Source organism: Vicugna pacos, chromosome 8, assembly GCF_048564905.1.
Source record: "Vicugna pacos chromosome 8, VicPac4, whole genome shotgun sequence".
Classification (NCBI taxonomy): Eukaryota; Metazoa; Chordata; class Mammalia; order Artiodactyla; family Camelidae; genus Vicugna; species Vicugna pacos.
Genome location: NC_132994.1, coordinates 60,177,595 through 60,190,024, shown reverse-complemented (window position 1 = coordinate 60,190,024; position 12,430 = coordinate 60,177,595).

Sequence of the window (12,430 nt, the reverse complement as noted above, 5' to 3'; positions counted from 1 at the left end):
ATATCACATGTGATGGTGAGGTTAAATGACATTTCCCAGAGTTCCCCTTCCTGTATGTTTCTGATTAGGAAGGCCATAGGAGAGAGTCGTGTGAAATTTGGAGGGAATTTTTGTAGCTCACACACATTGTTGTTTATCTGCTGTATGACCTCTTTGGTGTGAGGCAGCAGCCATGCCTCCAACTGCTCCTCTTTCACCTTTCCTGACTCCTGGGCGAGGTGTGTGTGTTTAGCTCCCTCACCCAATCAGAACAGCAGACAGAAAAACAAATTAAGTGAAAGCGATGTAAGAGACGTATAGGATAATATAAAGTGTGCCAATCTACACATAATAGGGATCCCAGAAGGAGAAAAAAGAGAAAGGGGACTGAAAATGTGTTTGAAGAAATTACGGCTGAAAACTTCCCAAACCTAAAAACGGAAACAGATATCCAGGTACAGGAAGCACAGTGGGTCCCAAGCAAGATGAACCCAAACAGACCTACACCAACTCAAATAATAATGGCAAAAGTTAAAGATAAAGAGAAAATTTTAAAAGCAGCAATAAAAAAATGAAGAGTTGGTTACAAGGGAACCCCCAGAAGTCTATCAGCTGATTCTTTACAGAAGCATTGCAGGCTAGAAGGGAGAAGCAAGATTCAAAGTCCTGAAAGAAAAACCTGCAGTCTAAATACTCCACCCATCAAGACTATCGTTTAGAACAGGAGGGAAAAAAAGAATTTCTCAGACAAGCAAAAACTAAAATAACACAGTAACACTAAACCCATCCTAAAAGAAAAATTGAAAAATCTTCGCTAAATAGAAAAGAAGCAAGAATCTATAGAAAAGAGAAAATCACAATTGAAACTGCAATGAGAACTACAATGATCAGCAAAAGAATAAACATGAAGATGTTAAACGTACTTGATATTTTCAGGACGCTCTATCTATCTATCTATCTATCTATCTATCTATCTATCTATCTACACATTCTTTTCAAGTTCACCTGGAACATTCTCTAGGATAGATCACACACTTGGACACAAAACAAATCTCAATAAATTTAAAAAGATAGACATTATTTCAAGTATCTTTTCTGACCACAACAGCATAACACTAGAAATCAACTACGGAAAGAGAAATGAGGAAAAGAAAGATTGTATGGAGACTAAACAACATGCTACTAAAAAACCAATGGGCCAATGATGAAACCAAAGAAGAAATTTAAAAGTACCTTTAGAAAAATGACAATGAAAACATAACCACATAAAATCTATGGGATGCAGCAAAAGCAGTCCTAAGTGGGAAGTTGATAGCATTTTAGGCCTTCAAAAAACAAGAAAAATCTCAAATAAACAACCTAACTTACCACTGAAAAAATTATAAAAAGAAAAAACAAAGCCTAAAGTTAGCAGAAGGAAAGAACTAATAAAGATCAGTGAGGAAATAAATAAAATAGAGATTTTTTAAAAAGGAAAAAATCAATAAAGTCAAGAGCTGGTTTTTTGAAAGAGTAAACAAAATCAACAAACCTCTGGCCAAGCTCACCAAGAAGAAAAGAGAGATGACCCAAATAAATAAAATAAGAAACAAAAGAGAAAACTTACAGTGGATACCACAGAAATACAAAAAACCATAGGAGAATACTATGAACAATTATATGCCAACAAAATGGACAACCTAGAAGAAATGGACAAGTTTCTAGAAATGTACAGTCTACCAAAACTGAATCAAGAAGAAATAGATAATTTGAATAAACTGATCACTAGAAGTGAAATAGTATCTATAATTTAAATAAACTCCCTGCAAACAAAAGTCCAGTACTGGATGGCTTCACTGGGGAATTCTACCAAACATACAAAGAACTTATACTGATACTTCTCAAACTCTTCCAATAGACTGAAGAGGAGGGAACACTCCCAAACTCATTCTATGAAGCCATCACCACCCTGATACCAAACCAGGCAAAGACACTACCAAAAAAGAAAATTACAGGCCAATATACTCGATGAATATAGATACAAAATTTTCAACAAAATATTAACAAACTGAATCAAAACACATAAAAAATATCATACACTACAATCAAGTTGGATACATCCCAGGATCACAAGGATGGTTCAAAATATGCAAGGCAATCAATGTGATACACCACATCAACAAAAGAAAGGACAGAAACCAGATGATCATCTCAACAGATGCAGAAAAAGCATTTGATAAAATTCAACATCCATTTATGACAAAAACTCTTACCAAGGAAGGTATAGAGGGACCAAATCTCAACATAATAATAGCTATATATGACAAACTCACAGCCAACATAATAATTAATGGTGAAAAATTGAAAGTCTGCCTACTAAAATCTGGAACAAGACAAGGATGGCTACTCTCATCACTTCTATTCTACATAATATTATAGAAGTTCTATCCATAGCAAGCAGACAAGAAAAAGAAGTAAAGGGGATCCAAATTGGAAGGGAAGTGGTAAAATTATCACTATATGCAGATGAAATGAGGTCTATGTAGAAAACCTTAAAGACTTCACGCAAAAAATAATAGAGCTGATAAGTGAATTCAGTAAGATAGCAGTATACAAGGTTAACATACAGAAATCTGTTGCATTTCTTTATAGTAACAATGAAATATCAGCAAAGGAAAGTAAAATAGCAAACCCAATAAAATCCCATAAAAAATAAAGTAAAATACTTAGGATAAGCCTGTCCAAGGAAGTGGAAAGACTTATATGCTGAGAACTATAAAACATTGATAAAGGAAATTAAAGATGATTCAAAGAAATGGAAATACATCTCATGCTCTTGGATTAAAAGAATCAATACTGTTAAAATTGGCCCTACTATCCAAAGCAATCTACAGCTTTAATGCAATCTCTATCAAATTGCCCAGGACATTTTTCACAGAACTAGAATGAATAATCCTAAAATTTATATGGAATCACAAAAGACCCAGAATTGCCAGAGTAATACTGAAGAAAAAAACAAAAAGCTGGAGGCATAACCCTCCCAGATTTCAGACAATACTACAAAGCTATAGTAATCAAAACAGCATGGTATTGGCACAAAAACAGACATATGGATCAATGGAACAGAATAGAGAGTCCAGAAATAAACCCACATACCTATCATCAATTAATCTTCAACAAAGGAAGCAAAAATATACAGTGGAGAAAAGACAGTCTCTGTGGAAAGTGGTGCTGGGAAAGCTGGACAGCTTCATGTAAATCAATAAAGTTGAAATATTCCTTCACACTATACACAAAGATACACTCAAAATGGCTTAAAGACTTCAAGATATGACACCATAAAATTCCTAGAAGAGAACATAGACAAAACAGTCTCTGAAATAAATTGTAGCAATGTTTTCCTAGGTCAGTATACCAAGGCAAGAGAAACAAAAGCAAAAATAAATAAATGGGACCTAATCAAACTTACAAGCTTTTGCACAGCAAAGGAACCCATAAACCAAACAAGAAGATAACCTATGGACTGGGAAAAAATGTTTTCAAACAATGCAACTGATAAAGGCTTAACTTCCAGAATATACAAACAGCTCATACAACTCAATAACAAAAAATAATAAACAACACAGTGAAAAAATGGGCAGAACCTAAACAGACATTTCTCCAGTGAAGACATACAGACAGCCAAGAGGCACATGGAATGATGCTCAGTATCACTAATTATCAGAGAAATGCAAATCAAAGATACAATGAGGATCATCTAACACTGGTCAGGATGGCCATCATCAGAAGTCCACAAATGATAAATGCTGGAGAGGATATGAGAAAAGGGAGACCTCTTACACTGTTGATGAGAATGTAATACGGTGCAGCCTCTATGGAAAACAGTATAGAAATTCCTTAAAAGACTAAAAGAGTTACTATATGATCCAGAAAACCCACTCCTGGGAATATATCCAGAGAAAATTCTAATTCAGAAAGATGCACACACCCCAATGTGTGTAGCAGCACTATTTTCAATAACCAAGACATGGAAGCAACCTAAATGTCTATCAACAGATGAATGGATAAAGAAGTTGTGGTGTATATATATACACACACACACATACACACAATGGAATACTACTTAGCCCTAAAAAGGAATGAAATAATGCCATTTGCAGCAACAGGGATGGGCCTAGAGATTATCATACTAAATAAAGTAAGTCAGACGGAGAAAGACAAATATCATGATGATAAATGATAAAAATGAACTTATTTACAAAACAGAAACAGACTCACAGACAGAAAACAAACTTATGTTTACCAAAAGGGAAGAGTTAGGAGGGATAAATTAGGAGTTTAGGATTAGCCGATACAAACTATTATATATAAAATAGATAAACAACAAGGTCCTACTGTAGAGCACAGGGAACTATATTCAATAGCTTGTAATAACCTATAATGACAAAGGATATGTAACTGAATCACTATGTTGTACTCCAGAAGCTAACACAATATTGTAAATCAACTATACTTCAATTTTTAAAAATTGCTATTGGATACAGGGGTTCTTTGGGTATAATAAAAATGTTCTGGCATAAGATAGTGGTGATGGTGTGCATATACTAAAGCCCACTGAATTGAATGACTTAAAATAGTGATGTTTATGGTATGTGTATTATATCACAATCAAAAAAGGAAAAAACAGTGATAATACTAAGTGCTAGCAAGGAGACAGTGAAACTGCATTTTTCATACTTTTCTGGTGGGAATGTAGAATGGCATAAGTGCTCTAAAAAATAGCCTGGCAATTTCTTACAAAACAAAATATGCACTTACCACATAATCAAGCAGTCACACTCTTTTATCCCAGAGAAATAAGTACTTATATTCATATAAAAATCTATGCACATATGTTCTTAGCAGGTTTATTCCTAATAACAAAATACTACAAACAATCCAAATACACTTCAATAGATGGATGGTTGAACAAGCCAGCACATCCATACAATGAATACTATTCTGTAATAAAAAGCAATGAACTATTAATACAGGCAACCCCCAGATGGACCTTAAGTGCACCATGCTCAATGAAAAATGACACTCCCAAAAGTTTACATACAATGTGATACCAAAGCATTTCTCAACATAATAAAATGATAGAGATGGAGACAGATCAGTGGCTGCAGGGGACAGGGATGAAAATGGAAGCATGGGGGAAGGTGAGAGGTGGGTGCAAATACAAAGAGGTCAGTAATGGAACCATTCTGTATCTTCACTGTGGTGGTGATAACATGAATCTGTATATGGAATAAAATTGCATATATCTACGTTCACACACATACACACACAAATTGTGAATGAAAATTTTTTAACTGGTGAAAAATCAAATAACTATAGTTAACAATAACTTACTAACATCAATTTCCTGGTTTTGATATTGTGCAGTTACATAAGATGTCACTATGATAGGGAGGGTATGTGGGACTCTGTGCTGTCTGTGCAACTTCCTGTGAGTCTATAATTATTTCAAAACAAAAAGTTAAAAGAAAAACAAAATTACAAGGTCATATCCCCAGGAATAATTACTAAGTTTGAGTCCAGATAAACACACATATATGAAATATATTTATGATAAATGATTAATGTGTTGTTTCAAATCAAAGAGGGAAATATGTACCTTATTCGCCCAGCAAATGGTAGTAGAACAACTGACTAGTCTGTGGTAAAATAAAACAAAGTGAAGTGAAATAAAACGAAACTGGGTTAGTCTTTATTTCCTTCACCAAAATAAGTACTCAGTAAATATTTCTTGAGTAGCTGGATCAACAGGTGTGAAGCTTATTTATTGTTTGTTGTTGAGGAATTGTAGCTAGCGCAGAGAGCAGAAAACAGTAGGTGTCAACCACTCCCAAGTCTTCCTTCTGGGAGCCTTGCCTCTAGGGACAGCCATCTCCCCAAAGTCTTCCTGAAATGCCCCAGGGCAGAAACGGCACAACCAATGGCACATCCCCTGGCATATATAAGAAGGATAACCAGGAGAGTGAGGTTGCTTTGGGAGGAGCCTTGGAGGGTTCTCAGAGATAGGCTATTCCCCTCATAGAGCTATATTGAGGATTCACTGAGCTTATGCGTATAAAGGGCTTAATACACTGCCTGGAACATAGTGAGCACTCCATGACTGTTAGTTCCTGGAGAGCCTTGTCTGCAAGGCTAAGAAGTTTTAACAAGAAAGAAACTGTTAGATTGATTTATGTGTTTGAAAGCGCACTGTTAACATGAACAAATAAATGAATGGGCAAACTTCTATGGAAAAACAAAATTCTACTTGAGAATGTTGAGGACAATGTCATGGGACTAGGTCTTAAAAGTGAAGTCACTCTAATCCAAAGGCATAGGAAGAGCGAAAATGGGGGAATTGTGAGAGCGCTGTGGGTATCTTCAGGGGATAACATCACATAGCCTTTCATTTCCATTCCTGCTGACTCACTGTAGTTCAGGTCCATCTCAAGCCAGATTTGCTGCAGTAGCCTTCCAAGGTGTGTTTCTTCCTGAAGTGTTTTATCTCTCCAGTTCTTTCAAGATACAGTGAACAGACAGTCTTCTACAATAGATTAGATTCATAATTTCATTCCCTTGCTTCAAACTTTTTGTGGCTCATTACAGCCCATGCATGGATGGGGTGATGTGTTAATTAGTATTAGGGTCAACTATGAATCAAAGAAGCCCCAGTAACAATGGCTAAAGCAATACAGAAGTTTATTTCTCTCAGATAAATTTTCAGAGAGAAGTATTCTAGGTCTCATATGTACCACCAGCATGTCAGGGACTCAGGGTCCTTCTAGCTTTTCGCTCTACCCTGCTTGGTTTCCACGTTTGAGCTTACCTCATGGCCCAAGATGGCTGCCCAGTTCTATCATTATGTCCCTTAGTCTGTTCAGGCTGCTGCTAAAATAAAAGCGCCATAGATTGAGTGGCTTATAAACAACAGAAATCTTTTTGTCATGGTTATGGAGGCTGGGAAGTCCAAGATTAAGATGCTGGCACATTTGGTGCATGGTGAAAGCCAGATTTCTGGTTCATAGAGGGCTGTCTTTTCAATGAGTCTTTACGTGGCAGAAGGGTCAAGGGACTTCTGTAGACTCTCTTTTATAAGGGCACTAATCCCATACACTAAGGCTCCACCTTTGTGACCTAATCACCTCACAAAGTCCCCGCCTCCAAATACCATCACATTGGGAGTTAATAATTGACATATGACTTTGGCTGGGGTGGGGGTGGGGCAGAGCAGGCAGGAACAAACATTCAGTCCATAGCACCATATTCTAACCATTAGGAAGGAGAAAAGATGAACAGGAAACCTCTTCCTTTAATATAATTCCACAGAAGTTACACAGGCTGTTTCCGCTTACATGCATTTGCTAGACCTTAGACGCATGGCCCCATCTAACCACAAGGGAAGCAGGGATTAATCTCTATTCCAATGGACATGTGTCCAGCTAAAATTGGGGGATTTATAAGTAAAGGAAGAAGAGGAAAATGAACACTGGCGACAACAAGTTATCCTTGTCTCAGGTGCATAACATTTCAAGGCTCTCCAAAATTTAACTTCTTCTCCCACCTAGATTATAATCACGCCACGTAGCTAGTCTGTCTGCCTCCACTTTCAGATTATTTTATGTCACTGTCATTAGTCATCAATTCAAAGCACAGATTTAATTAAATTACTCTCTTGTCCCATAATCTTCAAAGGGTTCCTATTACTTACATATTAAGTCCAAACCTTTTTACTGAACACGATACTAAAATCCTCCATAATACCATTTCAACGTGGCCTCCCTCTTCTTTCCTACCCTTCTTTATCCCTCTCAGCTGGCCATTCCCTGAATACACCATGAGCTTACAGTTCTCCATGATTTCTTCTCATGACAGACCTTTCACCAGAATGATCCCCTAAAAGCCTACCATCAACTTTTAAAATGCTTCCGGACTTCCAAGACTCTCTCAAATGATACTTCTTTTATAAATTTATTTTTCATCACTTCTATTAAAAATAACCTACCTGTTCTCCGAATAGTCGCTGTTTTTATGCTGCCTTCCTTTGTAATAAATTGTAAGGTGTTCATATTCATAACAATGACTATATGGTAAATTATGTAGTACTCATTACGTCTTACATTTGTAGTGCTGAGAGCACCTAATCTTTGAATTTTTACCTAACAGCTACATGATACATATTTATCAAATAAAATTGGTATGTAAGTACTAAATTTATAGAAGGAAAGAGAAAAACCTCAAGCTAGCTTGCTTTGAATGAAGCACTCATTTAAGCTGGATTAAATGCTCTATCAATGACCCAGCATTACTTATTACATAATTCTCTCTGAGTCTGTATGTGCTCATTGGAATTGTTTTGAGTGATTTGTATTAATAATACTAAACTTAATATGGATTTGCATCAGGAAGAACAACTTGTAAGAGCTATTTTCAGCTCTAAAAAGGAAGTGACAGTTTTTCAGTTTTTAGCTGAAGTGTTAAAACTTATCTCAAACACTTGCTAGGTCATTTAGTTTGTCACTTATGTTACTTAACTTTCTATTTTAACCTCTCAGGCCTATTCAGAAATAGAAAGAAAAGAAAATTGTAGTTTTGACTGCTGCTAATTTTTTTGTGACAGAGGATAGAGTTTCAATATTGAATTGTCTTTGTGTTAAAATATGACTATAATTTCTATTTCATATTAATCATTTGTATATGTTGGGACAATTTCATTAGCTCTTTATTAGGTTAAGACCCAAAAAATATGGCTATAGAATTTGACATAAACAAACTCCCAATTTAAGATGAGTAAATTGTTTGAAAATAACCCCTACATTGACCTTAGAAGAGCACTGCTTCCTAAGAAATGGGGCTTCCTTTTAATCTTTTTGTAATTTTATGTTATTTGTCCGTCCATCTATCCCATCTCTGACCTTGTTTTGTGTCCATAGGTCTTGTTTCTGATCTGATTAAAACTATTTCACACACTTCATCTTAACCCTGTTTGTATGGGAAGAATTGGGACACACGTCAGAGCTCAGGATCACACATCACTCCAGCTGAATCCTAAGCTAGAAGAAAGCTTAGGGAAGTATATGAGTGGAATAAAAATAAACCATAAGGCTAATATTTTTAGTTCTAATTCTATATCCAATTTTGAGTCATTTTTTGATACAAGAAAAGTCAGTTAACTTTCTAGGGCAGGGGAAAATAAAAGAAAAGGCAAATCATTCAGCCAGTGACTCAGGGAATCACCTGAGGTACAAAACAAAGTATAACAGAAACAACAAGCAAGTATCTTTTTTGCAAAGGTTAGTTTTGAATACTAGATCTTCCAGGTTATTGGTTCCTCTCCCCACTTTGAATAAATAGTCCCCGTTTTGGAATTTAATACAAAGAAACCAATTTTGATAGAGACTTTATCATTAAATGAAAGAATTTGGGAGGGTGTGTCTCGGAGCTACAGTGCTCCTTAAACCAGTAGTAATTAAAATGTGTATTTAGGGTGCCTCCTTGATGACTGAAGGGCAGCAAGGTCACAGCACTGAATTGGGGAGGGGTGAGTGGAATAATGGGTTGAGAAACGGGAGTAATGCTTTGCACACCCTGCTGAGTGTTCTAGACAGACTAGAGCTGGAACCAAGCTTCCCTAGGTTTTGTCAGCCTGGCACTGAGAAGGGGGACCTGGAGAATTTCTGAGAGTTCCCAGAGAGCTCACCTGTGTCCCCACAAATGTCTGCACCTGTCACTTGCAGAGTCATCGTGCTATCTGTTGACAAGTCTTCCGAGCACAGTTGTCTCCCATCACAGTGGAGGCAATGAAGCCCTTGAGATGACAAAGCTGTTGCTGTTCTGCTGTGAAGTGGGAAATAATTCCCATGCTCCCCACCCCTATTTGTGTGCAAGACTTTGTTAGATGAGTTCCTCAGCTGTGCTTCTGGTTTCCAGTATGTTAGAGATTTTAGTAAAATACTCTTTTTGTTTTGCCTTATTTCCCCTAGTCTTCCCAGGTCTTCGACTTGGTCAGGCTCATCATGCCTGATTCATGTTCCAGTGCTTCTTAGCTCCAAGACGTAGAGGAAATACTTCTGATGGGTCACCTCCCCAACTCCCACATGTTAAAACAAGTCAGAACATCACAGCCTAGCAGAGTGCTGACACATGAATGAAGAGCACTAAATATTTCCGAGGGAGTGAATGGATCAATGAACCTTAACAGTTATCACATCTTGAATCTTCTCCCACAATACTCCTCAGTCTACATGCAAACAGGATACTGGCAGGCTTAGTTAACCATTTTCCCCAGATATCCTGGCTTGTCCAAATTCCACGCAGACTCAAGCTGCCTATCATTTAATTTCACTTTACTTCCCAGATAAATCTGTGAACTAAGTATTGATGTCCCTATTTTTGAGATAAAGGAAACTAATACACAGAAGATTCAGGCTCTGCCCCATTCAGACCACTTTTATCAGATCCTTGACTCCATCCCCCAGCTGCTCTAGGCGTTGGCTGCTCTCAACTTTTGAAGAAGCACTTTCTTCTCCAGGGAATTGCCCCAGATGAAATAGGAGCCATCTTGCCCTTGGTGCAGACCACAACCAGTGACTAACACTGGGAAACTAAATACTGAGCTCCTTGTCTCGTGATGAGACCAATTCCGTGGTGCAATGAATACCCCAGAGCTCCCACAGAATCAGTGTCATTGAGAAGCTCAGTGGTGGTTCTCCCCTGTAGGCCAGAGTTGATAAAAGATGCTGTTACAGAACTAGGATCCCTAATAGCTATGGGGATGATAGGATCCAAGAGAGCAGAATCTGTATGGCAGCACTTTACCACCAAAATCAACATAGGTGTAGTTCTTAATGGGCAGCAAGTTGGGAATGGAGTGGATAGGGGGCTGATGCTCAGGGATCTAGGGAGATGTTTAATAGAACAAAGTATTCTAAGGAGTGAGATAGATGTGCATCCACCAAAGATGTTACTTAATATAGATACTCAAAAGAGATGAAGAGTAGGTAAGCAAAAGACTCTGATCAACTTACCTCAATGGAAAGTCATGACCCCTTGCTCATTTTTCAAACCTGAGCCAGTTTTCAAACTCACCACAGAACATCTCCATCAACTGAAAGAGAGGCTAGGTCCACATGAGGAAGGACCTTGAAACACCATGGCAAGTGCATACAGTACTTACTCCCCCAGTTCTTCTTAACATCATCTTTGGACCAAGGGACCCTCTTTGTAGCAAAGGAAGTGTAGCTTTGGGCATATGATTATGGATCATACACCAACCTGAAGGAGCAGTGCAGTAGCCTCTTGAGGGTCCAGCAAAAGCACCAGCTTGGAGATGATACCCTGCAGAGGATGGGGCACTATCCTTCAGAATGCAGAATATACACCTTAATCTGTCAGCCACTCAGTGGTGCTGTGTCCTTGGTAAGTAGAATACCTGGTTCTGAAAAGCAGCAAGTGAAATTTGGAATGGTCTCACCATCACTCCCAGTGACCCATTTGGGAGCAATTAAGCTTCTGATTCTCACAACTCCAGGCTCTGTGGATCTAAAGTTTCTGGTTCCCAGAGAGGTGATGCTTCCACCGAGCAACACAGTAAAAGACACATTAAACAGAAAGCTATGACTGCTTCAGTCACCTTTGACTTCTTGTGCCAGTAGACCAGCCAGCAAAGAAGGGGATCCTCATACTGTTAGGGTTAATTGACCCTGATCATCATAAGGAGCTAGTATGTTGGGCACTCATGTCACCTGCTGGAATGTCCCTTGGTTTCCTTATACCCAGTTTTAACTGTAAATAGACTAGGACAGCGACCACAATCCAGGAAGTGCAGGATAACCGCTTTGAGATGAGAGTCAGCATCCCGACTAGATGCTGGAGGGGAGTCTAGAATGTTGGTGGAGCAGAGAGATGATAAATTGCAGGCTCAGCCTTGAGACCAACTGCCAGTGTGGGAAGCTATATTCTGCTCCAATGACCCCTCTCTTGTTAGTTTTCACAGAAGTTGTGACCAACCAAAACCCTGGTGAGAAAGAAGTAGAGCTGAGTGGGTACAAGGAGTGGATGATAGCGAGCACTGTTTTATCCCCAGATATCCTTAATGGAGCCCGTGCACTAATCCCTCACCTGCTGCGAACTTTGACAGCTGCAGACCCACAGAGGTTGCCTTTTCTGGAGAACTGACCTTAGCCAAAGAGAAGTCCCCTTGCCTTAGAAGTATGCTCCTCTAGGGCAGATAGCCCATTCCAATAACTGACTGACATGGGGACACGAACTGTGGACCTTCCTTCCTCAAGGTGAGACACACTGTGTGGTGCAGTGTGTGCTCCATCACTCCCTGCAGATGAGCTGGGCGTATTCCTCCTGCCTAACCTGCCTCTTCTCCCCCTTCTCCTGGGACTACTCCTGCAACAAACCACTTGCCTAAAGATCCCCATCTCAG